The sequence below is a fragment of the Papio anubis genome, chromosome 15 (assembly GCF_008728515.1).
Source record: "Papio anubis isolate 15944 chromosome 15, Panubis1.0, whole genome shotgun sequence".
NCBI classification, from domain to species: Eukaryota; Metazoa; Chordata; class Mammalia; order Primates; family Cercopithecidae; genus Papio; species Papio anubis.
The window spans coordinates 3,398,361-3,421,753 of NC_044990.1; the positions used below are offsets into that span (position 1 = coordinate 3,398,361).

Below are 23,393 nucleotides of genomic sequence, written 5' to 3' on the forward strand. Positions count from 1 at the left end.
GCTCACTGCAAGCTCCGCCTCCCGGGTTCCCGCCATTCTCCTGCCTCAGCCTCCCGTGTAGCTGGGACTACAGGCGCCCGCCACCTCGCCCGGCTAGTTTTTTGTATTTCTTAGTAGAGACGGGGTTTCACCGTGTTAGCCAGGATGGTCTCGATCTCCTGACCTCGTGATTCGCCCGTCTCGGTCTCCCAAAGTGCTGGGATTACAGGCGTGAGCCCCCGCGCCCGGCCCACAGTGCTCTTTATAAAGTAAGTGCTCGGTAAACGTTCATTCGGGGTGATGCTAAGGACCGGAAGGGTCTTTAACCTTTTCTCTCCCTCTCTCCCTCCTAGCTCAGCCCTCAGGGAACCCTAAGAGCTGGCTAAGGGGCCATTCTCCTCGCTACCTGGGCCTGCATCTGCCGAATCGCTTCCTGAGGAAGTTATCTAGACATTGACTAGAAACCAAAGGTCCCATTTTTCATCTGCCATTTATTTATCATTGTATAACTTAGGTAAGTCCTTCCGCCTTCACTGTCAGTTCACTCATTGTTTTGCCTGCAAGGAGTCCGGAAATCAGCGGGAACACCCTGCACGTGAGGCGGGTCCTGCAATTCACGAGGGGCTGGGGCTTTGCGTTTATTCCTCCAGTTCGGCCTGCGGCAAACCTGACGATCCAGCCGGGCCCGCGGGGGAGCGAGCGGAAGCGGGAAGCGGGAAGCGGGGAGCGGGGAGCGGGGAGCGGGGAGCGGGAAGCGGGAAGCGGGCTGCGTGCGCTGCTGTCCCGCGACCCACCCCGCTGGGGGCGCAGCTGCGTCTGCGCGCGGGGGGCCGGGGCGGCCTGGCTTCCTCTGGGCGCGGGCTGACGGCTGCCGCCTGTGGGCGCCCCGGCCCTGCAGCGGAGCCGGAGGGGCGGACCGGCGGGTGTCGGGAGTGGGCAGCAGCGGCCAGGCCTCTGCGGCTTCTCTCCCGCTGGAGAGGGAAGAGCCGCGGCCGCGTGTTGAGAGCCTGGAAGTGGCCCCGAAGCCGTCCCTTTCCCGATAGCCAAGCAGAAGCAGGACTCGAAGCACCGGGGCTGGGATGCCCATGCTGGTGACGCCTTGGGACTCGCAGTTATACTTGGCGACCGGTCTACACGGCGATTCGGTGTTTTCCGGAATAGCAGATTTACCTATCTTTAGACCCACCTTGGTCCTTCGGGGTGTAGCCCGGCCTGCGCTTTCCTGCGAGCCCTGCTGTCACCTAAACAGCCTGGTGACTTCACGCTCAGCCACTGGAGGGCACAGCCACATCATTTTTTAAAAATTCATTTCCCCACTTAAAGCTGACATGGTTTGGGGGGAAATAACATTTTAAAAATGTAAAAAGATATATATACATATCTCTCTCTGATTATTCTGATATAAACTCAGGTGGGATACTTCTAAACAGGAGGCTGCTGCAGTCCCTTCATTTTACAGCTGAGAAAACGAAGGCCTTGGAGCTTGAGAACTCCAGTTGCCCGAGGCGCACAGGTGGTGGGTAAGGACGCTGATCATTTCTCCAAAGAATCCTTCCCTGACCCAGGAGGATCCAGTGGGAGAGCGGGGGCGTCCACAGCTCAGCCAGGACACAAGAAGGCCCAGCGTGGCAGGAGCCCCACTGTGTGCTGTGGAGGATGGCAGAGGAAAAGTCAGCATTGTCCCTAAACTGCAGGATCATGTGATGTGACGGGAAAAAATTCTGAGTACAAGACACAGGAAGCGCAGGTCACGGAAACACATGGTGCCCAGAAGGGCTTAACTAGTTGCAGCTGTGCAGGGCGATGCGCAGAGTGCCCCAAGGGTGTCCTGAGTGAGAGTGGATGTCCCCTGCCCTCTGGCTTCGTGAAGGCTTCGTGAAGCCTGCCGGGTCACTCTTGTTTTCAGGGATAGCTTCTTTACGACACTCCCTCCACCAGTAATTGACAAAGTCCGTCTCCCTTGGGTGTCTGATAAAGGATTCAGTTTACATGATTGTTAAGACAGGATCATGAAAGAAGACAGAAGACGGATGTGAGTGGCCCCCAGAAAAAAAGTATCAAAGGAAACTGAGGAGTCTGTATTCCGAGTTATAACATCAGTCCTCTGTGTAAGTGCTGAGTTTCAGCGTCTGCCCAAGGCTAGGAGTTGCCTAGTCGACTTCAACTGTAAGCTCCTAAGGGACGGTGCTGACCCTTGAGATGACTGGGCAGCCATCAGCTTCATCCTAGAGGCTTTAAAGCAAACCCAAGGTGGAGTCTCAGTACTGATTATTTGGGCTAGTGCCTTTCTTAACATTTCACGGATACATTCCCTTATTTTATTTATTTTATTTTATTTTATTACAGTTTTTCTCTATTCAGTCATGGCCATTCTACCTTAGCTGCTGTTGTCTTTGTAAGTTTATTTAATATATTTTAAATATTAAAAGATTAAATAGATTATTTTATAATAAATTCTTTTAATCTTATAATATTAATTTTAGATAAGAACCGTGTTTACTTTCAAGATTAATGTAGTAAATAAAGAAGACTAAAAACTTAAGAGACTGAAAGCTGCTGAGAATGCGTAAGAGAAACCTGGTTATCAAACGCAATTCTGATCTTTTATCAGGCTTCTGTATCAATGTGGATGATATAACCATGGTTAACTTCATGAAGAAGCAAGATATTTGATTCTCATCTGTTTTAAAGAAACAGTCTATTTCTTCTAAAAGTATATACTGTAAAACACAAACCACTTAGCTGGGAAATAAAAGATGGTTATGCTTTATCATTTATATAAGCCTGGCCTTTCTCCAAAATGATTTTGATATAGCTTACAACAAAAAATGTGTCAGGCTTAATAAAAGAAGAATGGAAATGGAAAGTAAGGATCAACAGAAAAGAGTATCACAAATATGGTAATACTAGCATGTAATGTTATTTCTGTAATTGAGTGTAAAATGTGGCTCTGAGCTTCCTGGAGGCCAAGGCAAAAATAGAGACAAGAGCAACGTGCATAATATCATTAGCAGACAGAAAGATCATGTGACTTTTTAATTTTTTTCCCAGAAACTGAATCTAAAAAGAATCGCTCTATATAAAGACTCATATATATGACTTTAAGTGAAAAAATGATGAACACTATCCTCCATGAGAGTTTTTGCGCAAATTGAAGGAGATAAGAACTGATATTGAAGCACAACTCAGTGAAGTTGATCCTGTCAGGCTAGGCTCACACAAGCAAACTTCTGATGAAATCCTAGGATTCCGGCAAATGCAGGCATGGAATGAGCGATTCCTATTCCATCTGCCTCATTGTGCCTGGGGCCAGGCCTGAGTGTTGAAGACAGCTTGTTTCAATATAAGATCAAATGAGATTGTTCATAACAGGAGTCTGCAGGAATAGAGCACCTCTGATTTGAAATGATGGATGATTTTCATCAGCTGTGTATCTGCTCCCTTGGCAGCACCCCAAGCACAGACCCCAGGCTGTTTCAGCGTGTCATCTGGCAGGCCCAGTGCACAAACAGAGGATGTCTCAACTGTACATATGTAACACAGCTTTAATTCATAATTTCATCTCTGGATGGGATTTTGAGCAGATGGGCATTGCTGTCTTTTTAAAGGTAAAAAATCAATGAAAGACACTGTGGTTTTGAAATTAAATGAGCACTTGAAAAATACCAGCTTTGTTTGGCTTTGCGTTTTCTTTTTTCCTCTCCTCTAAAGTTCTTTACAGCAAAATACTCAATTGAAAACTCAACGTGCCCACTGCCTCCCCATTCCATTAAAAAAAAAAAAATCTGTGGAAAGTCTCCACTAACAGGAAGAGAGAAGTTCTTCACAGTTTGCTTTTATTTTTAAATGATAGTCATTACCTCATTTTTAAAGGATTTGTAATAAATTAAGCAAGTAACACTTGTGTACCAGTTTCTAATCAGTTTCTAATGTTCCTGGAACTTGCTGGGCTACAAAAAAAAGGATCATCTGGTTTTTTTTCTACACCCAAAGATATCCCAATCTTATCGGAGAAGGGAAACTGAGGCATGTGTTACAGTCAGAGGACTAGGAAGCACTAATCTGTGTCAGACTACAAAGTGCAAATTCAAAGGAGAGATCATCATGGGAGGGCGTGATCCGGAAGAATTCATAGCCCTTACCTGTCCCAGTCATGCTTCTTGCCAAAGAAAAAGAGAAATCTCCAAGTATCTTAATGCTTTCAGCACTTCTCCAATCTGACAAATATTTATTCAGATTCAAACTGACTGCCCAAGTTTCACTGCAGCTCCTTGTTTCCTGTTAGATCTTTTAAAAAATCTTTGCTTAAAACATTAGAGGCTGAATGAAGAGCAAGAAAATCTTGCCTATGAAGAAGACACTGGAAACCGCACAGAATCAACATCAGCTCACAAGCTCATCATCTCACGCACGGATTCCTGAGCACATTCTTGCATTCTTGCTCTTAATCCTCCCTTGGCGACCTTCTACTCAGACATCATCTTTTATGCAGAGAAGCAGGCACATTTCTCATCATTAATTCTGTTCTCAGCCAGGTGTGTAGTCACAGAGCATACAGACCACAGGATGAAGTGAGCACCCCAGGATGTAAATTTGTGTGGAGAAATTACAGCTCAGGTTTCTTACACAGCTTTAGCCCATCAGGACGTGAAGCTGTCTTGCAAATTGCGGGTGTGTCTAAGCTCTTAAGCACATGTGAACTTTAACGCACGTGCATTCCCTACTCACGTACACAATACAAGCATGCCACACACTCACAATCCAATTGGCTAACTAAGGTTATTAACAGGAAAGAACAATTATAGTCCTTATGGTCATAATTTTGTTTGAATTTTCGCCTCATCAAAAATGTAACAGCCAATTAAAGCAGGCTTTCCTCCTTTTTTCCTAGTGAAAGCATATTGACTTTCCTGACTTCTTATGACCACATTTGAGGAAAGGAGTAAGCACTGGAATCACCAAAACAGCACGCTTACAGGAGGGTGGTCACCAGCTTCATCAGCCTCCCAATTCCACGGAGCCCCTTGAAAATCCAGGGGCGCAGACTGGCAACAGTAGAGATTTAATAGGTAAGACCTTGGGTTCAGTGGACAGATCTCTTACAGTTCCTGATATCAGCCCCTATCAGAAATTATCTTTTACTTTGTGTATTTCACATATTTCAAATAGAAGGGGTCAAGACTAATGGTGACCAGTCTTCATTCATTTGATAAACCTTTATTAAACACAAGTGTGGCTTTGTTCTAGGCAGCATGAATAGAATGATTTACAAACTGTCTCTGCTCTTTGGGCAGTCACTGTTTTATAGGGGAACTCAAGAAGCAGTCAGGAAGGAAGGTCTCAGAGGAGATGGCCCTGAAACTGAATCAGACTTTAAAAGGTAAGTTGGTCAACAGGGTTGGAGGGAGGGAAAAGAAGGTTTTGAAAGATGGATCTTTCAGAAAAAGCAAATAACTTGGGCACAGGCATGGGCACAAAAAGGAAAAGCAAAGCCAGAGCATTCAGAGAATTGCAGAACATTTTGCATGACTGAGTATAGGAAGCAAGAGAGGCCTTTTGAGAAATACGACTGGAGAGGTGATGAGGGGCCCGATCTTGTGTTACACAAAGAACCTCTTATGCCACACAAAGGAATTTGGATTTTTTTTTCCTTTAGGCATAAGGAAGCCATTGAAGGGTTTTAAACAGGAACAATGTAATCAGATTTACTCTTTGGAAATAAGATCTCCTGGTTAGTTAATGAACTTGTGTTTCTTTTTTTCTATGTTAACCATTGTTTTATTGTTTGGTCTTTAGACTCTATTATTGATTGAAATGCCAAAGTGATGGGAGTCAAGAGGCTTTGCCACTTAACCTTCCACAGTTTATTTTATTTGCTTTTAAAATAGTTATCATATTACGTGCTTTACCTTATTAGTTTGGTGTACAATTAAAGTAAGATAAAGGCAGAGAAACTAGCTTGTAGTTCTATTGCTATGGACACCATTAGTTGATGTCAGAAAGCTTACAGATGAATCAATATTTACTACTGGACCAGTTACAGACAAAACCAGAAGATATTAGATCTAGCACAAACTTTATAAACTATTGAGCCTTTCATTTTATTCTGCATTTAAAAATCCTTACATCAGAGATTCTGAATTCCTTCATCAGGCGTGTGGCCCGTGCACTGAGATTTTTTAAGCTCTCCAGGTGATTTTAATATGCAGTTAGATTTGAGAACCATGATTTTAGTCTTAAGTGGCTTTACAAGTAAATGCCTTTAAATTCTGTGGTAATACATCATTCATAGGCTATTCAGGCTGTAGTAAAACATAGAGAAAAAACAAACAATTATTGAGTTCATTTTATGAAGCAAGAATAATCTTAATAACAAAAGATAAAAACCTTTAAAAAGATGTGAAGCTATAATCTTTTCATGAATATAGATATAAAATCATAAAATATTATAAAAATATTTTAACCGTATATTTAAAGGGTAGGCTAAACAGAATTTACTTTAGGAATTGAAGAACGGTTTAATATTGGGAAATTTATTATTGTAATACCTGGGATACAGAGTGAGACTCCGTCTCAAGAAAAATAAAAAGAAAAGAAAAAAGAAAATGCGAAGTTTAGTCTCAAGCTGAGACTAAATATTTGCAAATCATGTGTCTGAAAAAAGACTTGCATCAGAATAGAGAACTCTTATCATTCTATTAAAAAAAGACAATTCAAAATGTTCAGCAAAAGATATGAACAGATAATTCACCAAAGAATATATTATGATAGCAAATAAGCATATGAAAAGTTGCTCAACATTTTCAGTGCTTAGAGAAATGCGAACTAAAACCATACTGAGATACTATGACACATACACTAAAACGTCTCTAACCGGAAAAACTGAAAATATCAAATTCTGGTAAAGCTTTAGAGGAACTGGAATCCTCACACATTGCTGGCGAGAATGTAAAAAAGATACAGTCACTTCGGAAAACAATTTGTCAGATACTCAGTAAGTTAAACACAACCACTTCTAAATATCTACACAGAGAAATGAAAATGTATGCTCAGACAAAAAAACATTCAGCATTATTATTTTCCATAACCAAAACCTGGCTATTGTAGTTCAGGATGACATACTGAACATATGTGTTCACCTCGTGTCCCTCCTGAGACCCCAGTGAAATGACCATGTAGAAATACAAAGAGGAATAAACTCACGCAACAAAAGCCTGGAAGGGTATCACTAAACAAGAAGTTTCAACAAATTTCCAGAGGACAGAGAGCTGATGCACAGGCTGGGCGCAGTGGCTCACGCCTGTAATCCCAGCACTTTGGGAGGCCAAGGTGGGTTGATCGCCTAAGGTCAGGAGTTCGAGACCAGCCTGACCAATGTGGTAAAACCCCATCTCTACTAAAAATACAAAAATTAGCCAGGCACGATGGAGTGTGACTGTAGTCCCAGCTACTCGGGGGCCTGAAGCAGAAGAATTGCTTGAACACAGGAGGCGGAGGTTGCGGTGAGCCAAGATCGCACCACTGCACTCCAGCCTGGGTGACAGAGCAACACTCTGTCTCAAAAAAAAAAAAAAAAAAGAAAAGTAAGAAAGCTAATGTACAGGCAAGAGAAGGATGCTGAAGCCCAGAATAGAATCGTTGTTGGAGGCTCTGTAAGAAGGAGCCAGCCTCCTCTATGGAGACCTAAAAGAGAAGGAGAGAAACAGGGGGAATGATAGAATATGTACGCCACTATGTCACAGCCCTGCCAGTCACCCCTGCCCTTCCCACTCTTCCAGAACATCTGGAAGGCCAATGCCACTGTTACAAAAGATAAAGAATGAAGAAATTTCACACATTTACCTAGGAAGATGTAAATTTTCTTTCTTTCTTTTTTTTTTTTTTTTATTGAGACGGAGTCTCGCTCTGTCGCCCAGGCTGGAGTGCAGTGGCGCGATCTCGGCTCACTGCAAGCTCCGCCTCTCGGGCTTACGCCATTCTCCTGCCTCAGCCTCCCGAGTAGCTGGGACCACAGGCGCCCGCCACCTCGCCCGGCTAGTTTTTTGTATTTTTTAGTAGAGACGGGGTTTCACCGTGTTCGCCAGGATGGTCTCGATCTCCTGACCTCGTGATCCACCCGTCTCGGCCTCCCAAAGTGCTGGGATTACAGGCTTGAGCCACCGCGCCCGGCCTAAATTTTCTGTTGTAGATCATTTATTACAGAGTACTCCGTCCATACCCAGGGGCCCCGTACAAGTGCTTCTCAAAGCATCTGTAGTGAAGGACCAGCTCTTGTGTTAAAATTTCGAATCCATTGCAGAAGGTTACTTTTTAAAATATAATAAAAATAAATTACTGGAAAAATAAAATTTAAAAAGCAAAGACACACAAAAAATACAAGTGCCAATGTTTTATTACCAGACTCAAGAGACAAAAGATTATATTTCTTTTCTTTTTTTTTTTTATTTTCTGAGACAGAGTCCTGCTCTGTCACCCAGACTGGAGTGCAGTGGCACTATCTCAGCTCACTGCAAGCTCCGCCTCCCGGGTTCACGCCATTCTCCTGCCTCAGCCTCCCGAGTAGCTGGGACTGCAGGCGCCGCCACTATGCCTGGCTAATTTTTTGTATTTTCAGTAGAGACGAGGTTTCACCATGTTAGCCAGGATGGTCTCAATCTCCTAATCTCCTGACCTCATGATCTGCCTGCCTCGGCCTCCCAAAGTGCTGGGATTACAGGCGTGAGCCACCGTGCCCAGCCCCTACACAAAAGATTATATTTCAATCAGTGTTATCAGCACAAATTTAAAATAGAAAAAAGGCAAGAATTACAAAAATGGTCCATACTTACTGAAAGTGTGTGTATAGGCAATTGAAGTAGACAGTCATTGTTACGTTAAAATATTCGTGTCATCCTACCATTGAAACTAAAGGTTATGAAGGGAATTATAATTCCCATATAGAAAACCTGTAAGTTTTGAATAAACAGCATGTATAAAAATATCAAAAGTTTTTATTGTAAAAAATGAGCCTGATTCTTGTTTCTTAATTAATTTGATCTATGTTGGATTGTTGACAATGCCATTCACAGAAGATAATGCATGTCTAAACTGTTTCTATGTATTTTTTCCCTTGTTTTTAAAGAAACAATTCACATACCATAAAATTATCATTTTAAAGTGTACAATTGGCCGGGCGCAGTGGCTCATGCCTGTAATCCTAGCACTTTGGGAAACCGAGGCGGGTGGATCACTTGAAGTCAGGAATTCGAGACCAGGCTGGCCAACATGGTGAAACCCCATCTCTACTAAAATTACAAAATTAGCCGGGCAGGTGGCGCATGCCTGTAATCTCAGCTACTTGAGAGGCTGAGGCAGGAGAATCGCTTGAACCCGGGAGGCGGAGGTTGCAGTGACCCAAAATTGTGCCACTGCACTTCAGCCTGGGCAACAAGAGAGAAACTCCATCCCCCCGCCAAAAAATTAAAGTGTACAATTCAGTGGTTCTCAGTATATCATATTCACAAGGTGTACAACCAAAAGCACTAATTCCAGGACGTTTTCATCACCCCAAATGGAGATCCCATACTCGTGGGTAGCCATTGCCCAGTCTCCCTGCCCAGCCCTGAACGCTTCCTAATCTGTTTTGTTTCTTTTTTTTTTTTTTTTTTTGAGACGGAGTCTCGCTGTGTCGCCCAGGCTGGAGTGCAGTGGCCGGATCTCAGCTCACTGCAAGCTCCGCCTCCAGGGTTTTTACGCCATTCTCCTGCCTCAGCCTCCCGAGTAGCTGGGACTACAGGCGCCTGCCACCTCGCCCGGCTAGTTTTTCGTATTTTTTAGTAGAGACGGGGTTTCACCGTGTTAGCCAGGATGGTCTCGAACTCCTGACCTCGTGATCCGCCCGTCTCGGCCTCCCAAAGTGCTGGGATTACAGGCTTGAGCCACCGCGCCCGGTTGTTTTGTTTCTTTATAGTTTTGCCCATTCTGAACATTTCATATAAATGGAGTAAAAGGCTACAACATGTAGCCTCTTTTGTCTGACTTTTTTTACTCAGCATAGTGTTTTCAAGGTTCATCCACATGGTAGAATGTGTTAGTAATTCATTCCTTTTTCTGGCTGAATAGCATTTTTTTTGTGTAGATAGATCACAATTTATTCATTCATCTGTTAGTGGACAATTGAGTTGTTTCCACTTTTTAGCTATTATGAATAATGCTGCTGTGAACATTAAAATGTAAGCTTTTGTGTGAACATACATTTTCATTTTCTTGGCTATATCCCTAGGAATTGAATTGCTGGGTTATATGAGAACTATATGTTTAACTTTCTTAGGAACTAGCTAACTGTTTTCCACAATGGTTGTGCCATTTTATATACCCACTGGCAATTTATTAGAGTTCCAATTTTTCCACATCCTTGCCAATATTTATTTCCCTTTTAAAAATTATTATTATAGTCATTCTAGTGTGTCTGAAATGATATCTCATTGTAGTTTTGATTTGCATTTCTCTGATGATCAATGATGTTGAGCACCTTTTCAAATACCTGGTTGCCATTTGTATGTCTTCTTTGGAGAAATGTCTGTTCAAATCATTTGCTCATTTTTTAATGGGTTTTTTTTTTTTTTTACTGTTGTTAGAGATCTTCATTAATATATTTTAGATACTAGATGCCTATGAGATGCATGGTTTGCAAATACTTTATTTCATTCTGTGGGTTTTCTTTTCTTTAGGACAGTCTCTTGATAGTGTCCTTTAATGCACAAGAGTCTGTGATGCTGATGTAATCCGATTTGTCTATTTTTGTCTTTGTTTACTTAGGCATTACTGAGATCATATCTAGGAAACCAATGCCTAAATGATGAAGATTTACACACATTTTCACTTAAGAGTCTTATACTTTGGGCTCTTTTTAAATTTAGTAGTTTTTTTTTTTTATGTGTGTTTTGTTGTTTCTTTCAAGATACAGGGTCTCGCTCTGTTGCCCAGGCTAGAGTATAGCAGTGCAATTATAGCTCACTGCAACCTCAAACTGTAATTGTGCTATCTCGGCTCACTGCAATCTCTGCCTATCAATTTCTGCAAAAAAAAAATCAGTAGAGATTTTGATAGTGATTGCATTGAAACTGTACACCAACTTGGTGAGTATTCCCATCTTAACAATATTAAGTATTTTGATCCATGAACATGGATGTCCTTACATTTATTTACACCTCTGTAATTTAACAATATTTTATAGTTTTCAATGAATAAATCTTATACTTCTTTTGTTAAAATCATACCTTAAGTATTTTATTACTTTTGATTTTATTATAAATAGAATTATTTTCTCAATTTCATTTTTGGGCAGTTCATTGCTAATGCATAATACAATTGATTTGTAAATTTTGATATTATATCCTACATATTTGCTGAACTCACTCATTAGCTGTCATGTGGATTCTTTAGGTTTTCTATATGTAAGTTATATCATCTGCAAATACAGATAGTTTAGATTTTCCTTTCCACTGTGGATGCCTTTTATTTTCTTGTCTAATTGCCCTGGGTATAATTTCTAGTACAGTGTTTTGTTTCAGTCTTTCACCATTAAGTATGATGTCAACTGTGGATTTTTCACAGATGCCCTTTATCAGGATGAAAACATTCCTTTCAGTCCCCAGTTTGTTGAGTATTTTTCATCATGAAAGGGTGTGATTTTCTCAAATGCTTCTCCTGAGTCAATTGAGGTGATCATATGGGTTCTTTTTCTTCATTATATTAATGTAGTATGTAGCATTGATTGATTGTGTTTGTTGAAGCACCATTGCATTCCTGAGATAAATCCTATCTGGTCATAATGTATAATGCATTTATATACTGCTTGGTTTGGTTTGCTACTATTTTGTTAAAGATTTTCACATCTGTACTCATAAAAGATACTAGTCTACTGTTTTCTTTTCTTGTGTTATGTTTCCCTAGTTTGGATATCAAGATAATACTGGCCTCATAGAATGAGTTAAAAAGTATTTCCTCCTGTCCTATTTTTAATTCTTCTTTAAACATTTGGTAGACTTCACTAGTGAACTCATCTGGGCCTCAGATTTTCTTTGGGAAGTTTTCCAATTACTTATTTAATTCTTTTAGTTATTTTAGGTCTACTCTGATTTTCTGTTTCTTATTGAGTCAGTCTTTGTAGTTTGTGTATTTCTAGGAATTTGTTTCTTCTAGAGTATCTAAATTTTTTAGCATACAATTATTCATACTATTGCCTTATAATCCCTTTTATTTATGTAAGGTTCATAGGAATGTCCCCTCATTCATTTCCAGTTTCAGTAATTTGAGTCTTCTCTCTTTTTTCTTGGTGAATCTAGATAAACTTTGTCAATTTTGTTCCTCTTTTCAAAGAACCAACTTTTTATTCTGTTAAACTTCTCTATTGTATTTCTCTTTTGTCTTTTGCTAATTTCTGCTCTTATCTTTATTATTTCATTTCTTCTGCTTGCTTTGGTTTAGTTTACTTTTCTTTTCCCCATGTCTTAAGATTGAATGTTAAGCTATTGATTTAAGTTCTCTTTCTTTCTTTCCTTTCTTTCCTATGGAGTTTTGCTCTTGTTGCCCAGGCTGGAGTGCAATGGCACGATCTTGGCTCACCACAACCTTCGCTTCCCTGGTTCAAGCAATTCTCCTGCCTCAGCCTCCCAAGTAGCTGGGATTACAGGCATATGCCACCATACCCAGCTAATTTTGTATTTTTTGTAGAGATGGGGTTTCTCCATTTGGTCAGGCTGGTGTTGAACTCCTGACCTCAGGTGATCCACTCGCCTTGGCTTCCCAAAGTGTTGGGATTACAGGCATGAGCCACCGTGCCTGGCCCTCTTTTTATTTTTTATTATTTTTATTTGAGACAGAGTCTCGCTCTGTCACCCAGGCTGAAGTGCAGTGGTGCGATCTCAGCTCACTGCAAGCTCCGCCTCCCAGGTTCACGCCTTTCTCCTGCCTCAGCCTCCCGAGTAGCTGGGACCACAGGCGCCTGCCACCACTCCCGGCTAATTTTTTGTATTTTTAGTAGAGATGGGGTTTCACCGTGTTAGCTAGGATGGTGTGGATCTCCTGACCTCGTGATCCACCTGCTTTGGCCTCCCAAAGTGCTGGGATTACAGGCCTGAGCCTCCGTGCCTGGCCCATCCTCTTTTTTTTAAATGTACACATTTACAACTGTGCATTTCCCTTCTATGTACTGCTTTAACTGCATGCCATACATTTTCGTACATTGTGTTTTTATTTTCATTCATCCCAAATTATGCTTTAATTTCTTTTGATTTATTGTTTTACTTACTATTTAAAGTGTGTTGACATATTTGTGAATTTTCCAAATTTCTTTCAGTTATGATTTTTAGTTTCATTCCATTTTGGTCAGAGAACATATACTTTATGTTTTCAATCCTTTTAGTTTTACTGAGACTTGTTTTACGTTGTAAAATATCATCTATACTGGAGACTGTTCCAAAGTACTTAAGAAGAGTTTGTATTCTTCTGTTGTCAGGTAGTGATATAGATGTCTATGGGGTTTAGTTTACTTATAGTGTTTTTCAAGTTTTCTGTTTCCTTGCTGACATACTGCCTAGTTGTTCTATCAACTATAGAAAGTAAGGTATTGATATATCCAACTATTATTATTACCTAAGAGAAGAGCTCCAAAATACATGAAATAGTTCTCTCTTCAAGTCTGTCAGTTTCTGTTCATGTATTTGGGAGCTGCTCTTTTAGGTACATGTATGCATATAATTATTATATATTCTTGTTGAATAACGTTTTTTCATTATAAAATGCCCTTCTTTGTCTTTAGTCATAATTTTTGTTTTAAAATCTATCTAACCACATATCAGTTATAGTAACTCCATCTCTGTTTTTATTATTGTTTGCATAGTGTATCTTTTTCTGTTCTTGATCATTCAATCTATTTATGTCCTTGAATCTAAAGTGTGTCTTTTGTAGACAGTGTATAGTTGGGTCATTAAAAAAAATCTTTCTAGCTTGTAGACAGATGCTTTATTTAAAAAAAAAAAAAGAAAGAAGGAAAAAAATTTAAATAAAAATATCTTTTTTCCAATCTCTGCTTTTTTATTAGAATATGTAGTTACTTTATATTTAATGTAATTAATAATAAATTAGGATTAACATCTGCCATTTTACTGTTTTTTTTCTACCTTTTTATGTCTTTTGTTTCTACATTTCTCCATTACTGGCTTCCTTTGTGTTACATAGATATTTTCTGATATAGTGTTTTAATTCTCTCATTTCTTTTGCTACATTTTTGTGTTTTCTTTCTTAGTGGTTACCCTGGAAATTACTACTAATAACTTACTTAATAACAATCTTATCTAAATCAAATGATACCATTTAACTCCAGTAGTCTACAGAACTTTGTTCCTGTATAGCTTTTTTTTTACCCTTCCTGTATGCCGTTATCATCACAAATTACATCTTTATACATTATGTGCTTGTCCACAAGGATTTATAATTATTGCTTTATGCAGCTGTCTCTTAAAACAGATAGGAGAAGGAAATGAATTACAAGCAAAAAATACACTTATACTATTTATTTTTAATATTCATCTGTATGTTGTTTACCTTTATTATTTCTTTTATTTCTTCATGTAGACCTAAGTTACTGCTTACTCTCCTTTAAGTCCAGCCTAAAGGGCTCCTTTTAGTATTTCGTGTAGGATAGGTATCCTAGTGACAAGTCCTCTCAGCTTTTGTTATTTAGAAATGTCTTAATTTCTGTTTCATTTTTGAAAGATGGTTTTGTGGATATAGAATTCTTGGTTGGCAGCTATTTTCTTTCAGTGCTTTGAATACGCCATACCACTGCCTTCTGGCCTCCATGCTTTCTAATGAGAAACTGTTAATCTTATTGAGGATCCATTATACAGGTCAAGTCCCTTCTCTCTCACTGCTTTTAAGATTCTCTCTTTGTCTTTGTCTTTCAACAGTTTGATTATAATGTGACTCAGTGTGGATCTCTCTCAGTTTATCATACTTTGAGTTTACTGATCTTTTTAAATGTATATATTAGTGTTTTTCATCAAGTTTAGGGAGCTTTGGCCATTATTTCATCAAGTAATCTTTCTGAAACTTTCTCTCACCTCTCCTTATAGGATTCCATTATGCATATGTTGATATATTTCATAGTGTCCCACAAGTCTCTAATCATTTTCCTGCCTGTTTCTTCTTTCTGTTCCTCAGACCAGATAATCTCAGTTAATCTATCTTCAAGTTTGTTGATTGTTTTTATCCTCCTGATCAAATGTGCTATTAGGTGCCTATGGTTTAGTTTTCAGTTCACTTATTCTAGCTTTCAACTCCAGAATTACTATTTTTAAAATAATTTTGACCCATTTTTATTCTTTATTTGGTAAAACACGGTTATCATTTGATATGGTTTGACTCTGTGTCACGACCCAAATCACATCTCAAATTGTAATCCCCATGTGTCAAGGGAGGGACCTGGTGGGAGGTGATTGGATTATGGGGGCAGTTCCCCCATGCTATTTGCATGATAGTGAGAAAGTCCTCGTGAGATCTGATGGTTTTATAAGTGTGTGACGGTTCTTCCATTGCTGTGTCTCTCACTCACTCTCCTGCTGGCCTGTGAAGAAGGTGCCTGCTTCCCCTTCTGCCATAATTCTAAGTTACCTGAGGCCTCCTCAGCCATGTGGAACTGTGAGTCAATAAAATCTCCTTTGTTTGTAAATTACCCAGTCTCAGGTAGTATCTTTAGAGCACTGTGAAAATGGACAAATACGTCATTCTTTGCTTCAGCTCTTCAGACATAGTTTCCTTTAACTCTTTGAACATATGTTTAAATAGCTAATTTTACTCTCTGTCTAGTAAGCACAACATTGGGGCCTCTTAGGGCCAGCTTCTATCAATTACCTTCCGTTTGTGTGTGTATGGGACATATCTTTGTGTGTCTCACAGTTTTATGTTGAAAATTTGACATTTAAAATAATATAATATTGCAAGTCTGAAAATCATATTCTTCCCTGCCCAATTTTGTTATTGCTGCTTACTGTTAAATGTTGTTTTTATTTATTTCATGACTTTTCTGAACTAATTCTATAAAGTATGTATTGTTTTTATGTGTGGTCATGGGAGTATCAATTAGCTTAGTGATTGGACATCTAATGATTGAACAGAGATTTCCTTAAATGCTGGAACCAATAAACTTCTAAATCTTTGCCATGGCTTACTACATATATGTTGGGTCATACCTTTAACACTCCACCAAGCAGTTCACAATGCTGTTTTAGCCTTTACTTTCTGCTTGTGTAGAACCTCAAGGTCACCAAGAAGTGAGAGCTTAGGCCTTCTCAGCTCTTTCTTCAGACTGCCCACAGGTCTATGTATGCCCGTGACCTTCCAGATTCTCAGGAGTATGTCAGAGCATTTCAAAGCTCTGACAGACATCTTATGCCTCAGCTTTTCCCTTTAATCTTCTTAGTCTATTGTTTGCCCTATCATTCATCTCATGCAGCCTCATAGTTAAAAGACTTGCCTAAAATTATTTTCAATAAATACCACTTAACCCCTGGGAGAGACTTTTACACTTGGCAAGTTCAAGCCACATCAAGTAAAAATGTGCCTTTTCAGTGGAGACTTCTAAGGATGGATCAAACAGTGTCAGTTCTTTGGGACTGAGGCTTTGAAAGAGCTCCAGCTCTGTTCCGATCTTCTGTACTGGGATGCAGTTGTTATTTTTCTAGGCTTATTTCTGTGCTGAAGAGTGGGAGATGGGCCTAAGGTAAGTTTAAAATGTCATAAAGATTGCAGTTCTTACCAAGATTCAGATATTCTTCTTGAATAAATGCTCCCTGGATGGCTGAAAGTCTTTGGTTGATGCCAAGATAGTTGAACAAATGGATTCTGCTTTTCTTTGCCAGTCTTTTCATTAGTCTTAGGAAGGAACAAAATGTTGGATGTTCTTCATCTGCCATTTTTACTCATGTCACCTGTTTTAATGTTTTGTTTTTATAACCTACATTGTACAAAACTAGCCTCACAGAATTATGTTGATAAGGTGGAAGAAGAGATTTTTAAACATGTTATTAAGCTCAGAATATTCATTTTTAAACTTTCATTCAAAGTAATGTAAATGATACTGTATTTCTAAATTCATCTTCAACTATTCATTAGTAGTCAAATTCAATAATTTATCTGTTAAATTATAGTTAAGTTTAAATTAGCTTTTGATGAAAGAAATGGATTCTGGATCCATGACAATTTCCGATAAGTTGTCTTCTCCTGATAGAAAACAAAAATTCACAATCTTTTATCAAATGTAAAGATGTTTGGTGATAAATTTTGACAGTGCAATATCAATATCATCACCAACTCTGTTGTCAATAAATTATGGAGCATGTCACAATAACTTATAGAAAGACTGTTCTTTCAAGCGTCCAAGTTTCATTTTGTGCTTTAATTTCATGTGGCATTAGAAAACATTTGCCTTCCTTCCTTGCATAGGAGTGTGAATCTCGAAAATCTGAGACTGGTCTCAGTTAATTTAGCAAGTTTATTTTGCCAAGGTTGAGGATGTGCCCATGACATAGCCTCAGGAAGTCCTGATGATATTTTCCCGAGGTGGTTGGGGCACAGCTTGGTTTTGTACATTTTAGGAAGACATGAACCATCAATTGATATGTAAGAAGTACATTGTTCTGTCCAGAAAGGCGGAGACAGCTCAAAGCAAGGTTTCCTGCCCCAACCCTCCCCAGGGGCTTCCAGGTCACAGATAGGTAAGAGACAGATACGGTTGCATTCTTTAGAGTTTCTGATAAGTCTTTTCAAAGAAGGCAGTCAGAATATGCATCTATCTCTGTGAGCTAAGGGATGACTTGAATAGAATGAGAATGGGAGGCCGATTTGCCCTGGGCAGTTCCCAGCTTGAAAGAGCCCAAGGTATTTTCCTTTCACATTTCCCCCTTTTCTTTGCAAAGTCTTTTGGAGAAAGCATTTTACAAGAAAATGAATCTCTGGTCTCAGGTTTCATCAGATCTCTCAGGGCTGAGATGGTTTATTCCTAGATGGGTAGGTCTGGAAAGCTCATTTTTAGCAGGTTTCGAAGTCTTGAGTCCTGTGAAGAGAAAATAGAGGGGAGGAAGGGGAAAAAAAACACACAAAATAACAATCCAGGCCACGAGTGGTGGCTCATGCCCATAATCCCAGCACTTTGGGAGGCCAAGGCGGGTGGATCACTTGAGGTCAGGAGTTTGAGACCAGCCTGGCCAACACGATGTAACCCTGTCTCTACTAAAAGCTACAAAATTAGCTGGGTGTGGTGGCATGTGCCTGTAATCCCAGTTACTCGGGAGACTGAGGAAGGAGAATCGCTTGAACCCATGAGGTGGAGGTTTCAGTGAGCCAAGATCATGCCACTGCACTCCAGCCTGGGTGACAGAGTGATACCCTGTCTCAAAAAATAATAATAATAATAATTGATATGGGCCACATTACTCTGAAGTCCATACATTAGTAGGCAGGTGTGAAAGGGTCTTATGTATGTAAACAGGTTACTGTTATTTTCTTCCAGAGTTTAAGTTGTCTGTCTTCGGCTTGCAGGGTTTTAAAGAAGCACGACTTCGTTTTCAGTGACTTCAAATTAGGAAAAATGAAAAAGAGATGGAAAAAAAAATTGAAAACATTATTTTGAAGACTTGTAGCCAAGAAAAATTAGAATTTGGTCCAAACCGTAGAAAATAATAAAAATTGGAAAAAACATTAGGCAGGACTGGAATCTAATAACAGATATACAATTATTTTGAAATAATTTTTTTCTCTCTCCAGTTCCCCATTTTACTAAAGACAAATCATGGTAGGGTTGGTTTGCTTATTATACTTGGCCTAAATATTTGTATGCAGTGCAGCAAGAATAATTATTATTTTTACATAGGCTTTTAAATTGGCTTTGATGGAACTTTGTTCCATAAGGGGAATCTCAGATAGGACTTCTTTTTTTTTTTTTTTGAGACGGAGTCTCGCTCTGTCGCCCAGGCTGGAGTGCAGTGGCGCGATCTCGGCTCACTGCAAGCTCCACCTCCCGGGTTCCCGTCATTCTCCCACCTCAGCCTCCGAGTAGCTGGGACTACAGGCGCCCGCCACCACGCCCGGCTAGTTTTTTGTATTTTTAGTAGAGACGGGGTTTCACCATGTTAGCCAGGATGGTCTCGATCTCCTGACCTCGTGATCCACCCGCCTCGGCCTCCCAAAGTGCTGGGATTACAGGCTTGAGCCACCGCGCCCGGCCGATAGGACTTCTTAAAGCCCAGCCCAGCCATGGATTGTGCCATCAAATACCCATGAGTTGGGTGAAATTTTCTCTTCTCCAGGTTTCAAGATAAACCTGAGACTTCTGTGCCTGTCAGTAAGTGACATTCTTTACTTACCATGGGTCAGAAACCCTATACAGGGACTGTGTACACAAAATATGATGCTAGTTTTTCCAAGGTCTTATTGGCTCTATAAGTCAAGTTTGATTCCTTAAAGGAAAGCACATCATTCCAGTCAAAGCCTTGGTAAAACAACCAGTTTCTACAATTGCATCCTGTTACAAATGAAAACAGATTCTTACTGCACTTATGCAAATAACTGTGTTGTCCTAAGTTAAGAATACTCACAAGTAGTTTACAGTTCTGGGGAAATCAGGTAGAGAGAAACAAATGTGCTCCAAATTTTGTTCACAGGAGTGTACTAAATTGTTAAAGCTGTCAATAGCTCAAAAGAAAAGTTTTTAAGACCTTGAAAAACAAAACAAAGGATCAGCAAACAAATTAACAAATTCAGAAAAAAGTCAGGTGGAGTGTAGTGGCTCACTTCTGTAATCCCAGCACTTTGGGAGGCCAAGGCAGGTGGATCACCTGAGGTCAGGAGTTCGAGACCAGCCTGACCAACATGGCAAAACCAAATCTCTACTGAAAATACAAAAATTAGCCAGGCGTGGTGATGCATGCCTGTAATCCCAGCTACTCAGGAGGCTGAGGCAGGAGAATCGCTTGAACCCAGGAGGGTGGAGGTTGCAGTGAGCCAAGATTGTGCCACTGCACTCCAGCCTGTGTGATGGGAGTGAGACTCCATCTCAAAAAAAAAAAAAAAAAAACCAGAAAAAAGAAAGTAAACAGACCAAGTGACCTTGAAGAGAAGAAGAAGAAGAAAAAAACAGACAAAAGAAAAATATTCCGATAACAGAAGAGACTTTTTTTTTTTTGGAGACATAGTCTTGGTCTCATGTCAAGGCTGGAGTGCAATGGTGTGATTTCTGCTCACTGAAATCTCCACCTCCCAGGTTGAAGTGATTCTCATACCTTAGCCTCCCGAGTAGCTGAGATTACAGGTGCCTGCCACCACGCCCAGCTAATTTTTATATTTTTAGTAGAGATGGGGTTTTGCCATGTTGGCCAAGCTGGTCTCAAACTCCTGACCTCAGGTGATCTGCCCACCATGGCTTCCCAAAGTTCTGGGATTACAGGTGTGAGCCACCTCCCCAGCCCCCCAGAAAAGAATTTTTTAAAAGAAAATTGAACTGAGTCATTAGAGATGACAAAGAAGAATTTAAATAATTTATCTGATTCAAGTAATTTTTCATTTAAAACCTAAAAACCAGGACAGAATGTCTTGAAACGAGATCAGAGAACAGAAAAGTTTTTTGGAAATGAAAAATATGATTGCTTCCCCCAAAAAAATCTTTCAAAGAAATTATTTTCAAGTTGATAAAAATAACTTAAACAAGGTGAAAAAGTAAAGACTGAGTGAGATAGGAAAATATTTTTTAAAAACTACAAGAAAGAAGTAATCCAGGATATCTAATATTAGACGAGCAGGAGTTTTTAAAAGGGAGCAGAGAAATGAAGAAAGGGAAATCATTTGTGTGTCTGTGTGTGATTTTTGTAAAATCATTTTAAAAAAACTTTTCTCAGAACTAAAAATGTTATGTCTTGGTATTGAATTCCAAGCAGGATAAAATAAAGAGGACTGAAATGGATCTTTGTGAAATTTCAGAACAGTAACTAACAATAAATGGAAGATCATAAAAATCTTCCAAAGGTAAAAAACAGCCCAGCAGCTAAGGAATAGGAGCTAGACTGCAGCAGAGTTTTCTTATCAGCAGCAAAAAATGTTAGAAAACATTGAAGCAATACCCTCCAATTCAGAGTGAAAATCACAGGACACGGAGGGAAAGAAATGGCATCCTGGCATGGCCCTGGCTCTACATTGAGCAATGTAGACAAAAATCATAAAGACTGCTCTTAGTTTTCTACTTTTAGAATCAACTTACAGACATGTAAGACTTAATTGTAGTTGTAGAATAAAAGATAAAATATTATTGGCTTTCATAACAATAAAGTCCTAGCAGTGATTCACAGTTTTTCTGTGAAAAAGGGTAGGGGAAAAGAGGGAGGATTGTAAGGCATTTTATATGGAGCAAGGGAGGCAAAAGACGTTGATAGAAGCCTATGGAACAACATACACACATAAATAGAAGGAATATATTGCTTCAAATGACAAAAATAGCCAACATAGGCCGGGTGTGGTGGCTCACACCTGTAATCCCAGCACTTTGGGAGGCCAAAGTGGGTGGATCACTTGAGGCTAGGAGTTTGAGACCAGCCTGGCCAACATGGCGAAACCCCGTCTCTACTAAAAATACAAAAATTAACTGGGTGCAGTGGTGTGTGTCTGTAGTTCCAGCTACTCAGGAGGCTGAGGCAGGAGAATCACTTGAACCCAGGAAGTAGAGGTTGCAATGAGCTGGGATCACACCACTGCATCCTAACCTGGGTGACAGAGCAAGACTCCATCTAAAAAAAAAAAAAAAAAGCTGACATAGCAATTTTTAAAATAATATATAATTACCAAAAATTGGGGAAAATGGAGACAGGGAAAGGCAGTTCTATAAGCAAGATAAACCTTTATGTTTTGTATCAGAAGGTCAGTAAATATTGTCTGAATTTGACTGGTTATTCCATTTTTATGAAATGTCTACAACAGGCAAATCTATAGAACCAGCAGAGAAATTAGAAATTGCCTGTGGCTGGGACTGAAGAGTGAAATCACTGCAAGTGGCCAAGAGGGATCTTCTGAAGTGATAGGTATGCTCTAAAATTGGGCTGTGGGAATGCTTGTACAACTCTGTAACTTTACTAAAATTCATTACACACTTAAATAAGTGAGTTTTATGATATGTACATTATCCATCAAAAAAGCTGTGTTAAAAAAAAAAAAAAGGCTGAATATTTTAAGCCAGGCGTGGTGGCTCACACCTGTAATCCCAGCACTTTGGGAGGCCAAGGCAGGCAGATAAGGAGGTCAGGAGATCAAGACGATCCTGGCTAACACGGTGAAACCTCCTCTCTACTAAAAGTACAAAAAATTAGCTGGGTGTGGTGGCGGTGCCTGTAGTCCCAGCTACTCGGGAGGCTAAGGCAGGAGAATGGTGTGAACCTGGGAGGCGGAGCTTGCAGTGGTGACCCCAGATCGCACCACTGCTCTCCAGCCTGGGCGACAGAGTGAGACTCCATCTCAAAAAAAAGAAAAAAATTATTCTAATTTGCCTGCGTGAGTGGATGTGTTTGGCTAAATTTTTGATAAGGGTTTCTTTGCCACTATGTTCACAACATATGTTGGTGAATAGTTTTCTTGGCTCATCATGTCTTCTGGATTTGGTGTCTGGGTAATACTTTAATCATAAAATGAGTTGAGAAGTGTTCACTACTCCTCTATTTTCTGTAAGATCAATGGGAAAATTTGTGTAGAATGTACCAGTCCAAAACTATGTGAGTCTAGAATTTTGTTTATCAAGAGAGATTAAATCACAGTGTAAAATATTTAATAGGCTGGGCACAGTGGCTTATACCTGTAATCCAAGCACTTTGGGAGGCCAAGGTGGGCGAATCACGAGGTCAGGAGATTGAGACCATCCTGGCTAACACGGTGAAACCCCGCCTCTACTAAAAGTACAACAACAAAAAAAAATTAGCCAGGCAAGGTGGCAGGCGCCTGTAGTCCCAGCTACTTGGGAGGCCGAGGCAGGAGAATGGCGTGAACCCAGGAGGCGGAGCTTGCAGTGAGCTGAGATGGCTCCACTGCTGTCCGGTGTGGGTGACAGAGTGAGACTCCATCTCAAAAAAAAAAAGGGGGGAAGCCGATTTTTAAAAAGGTCAAAGAAGAGATGTGAAAATATATTATTTAGAGTTCTGTAGGCAACCAACAGGAATAAAAATAGAAATGTTTTCTAAGATGATCTAGGAGCTGTTAAGGTGAGGAAGTGTGAAATGGAGGCAGCTATTTATCAGTTATGTTTTATCAGTTTATCAGTTATGTTTTTCTATACTATTTCAATTTTATCAATGCATGTATTACCTCAGTTCATTATTAGAGATTTTTAAAACTTTAGATTTCTT

General features: G+C 39.9%; 1 long non-coding RNA gene across 1 annotated transcript; it reads left to right on the forward strand.

The window, feature by feature from the left end:
- The first annotated feature begins 718 nt into the window (after positions 1-718).
- Positions 719-22,217, forward strand: LOC116270545. The gene is made up of 4 exons (XR_004178619.1): positions 719-1,499; positions 2,326-5,048; positions 5,274-5,359; positions 21,982-22,217. It is a non-coding gene; the product is annotated as an uncharacterized LOC116270545 (long non-coding RNA).
- Positions 22,218-23,393: the final 1,176 nt, after the last annotated feature.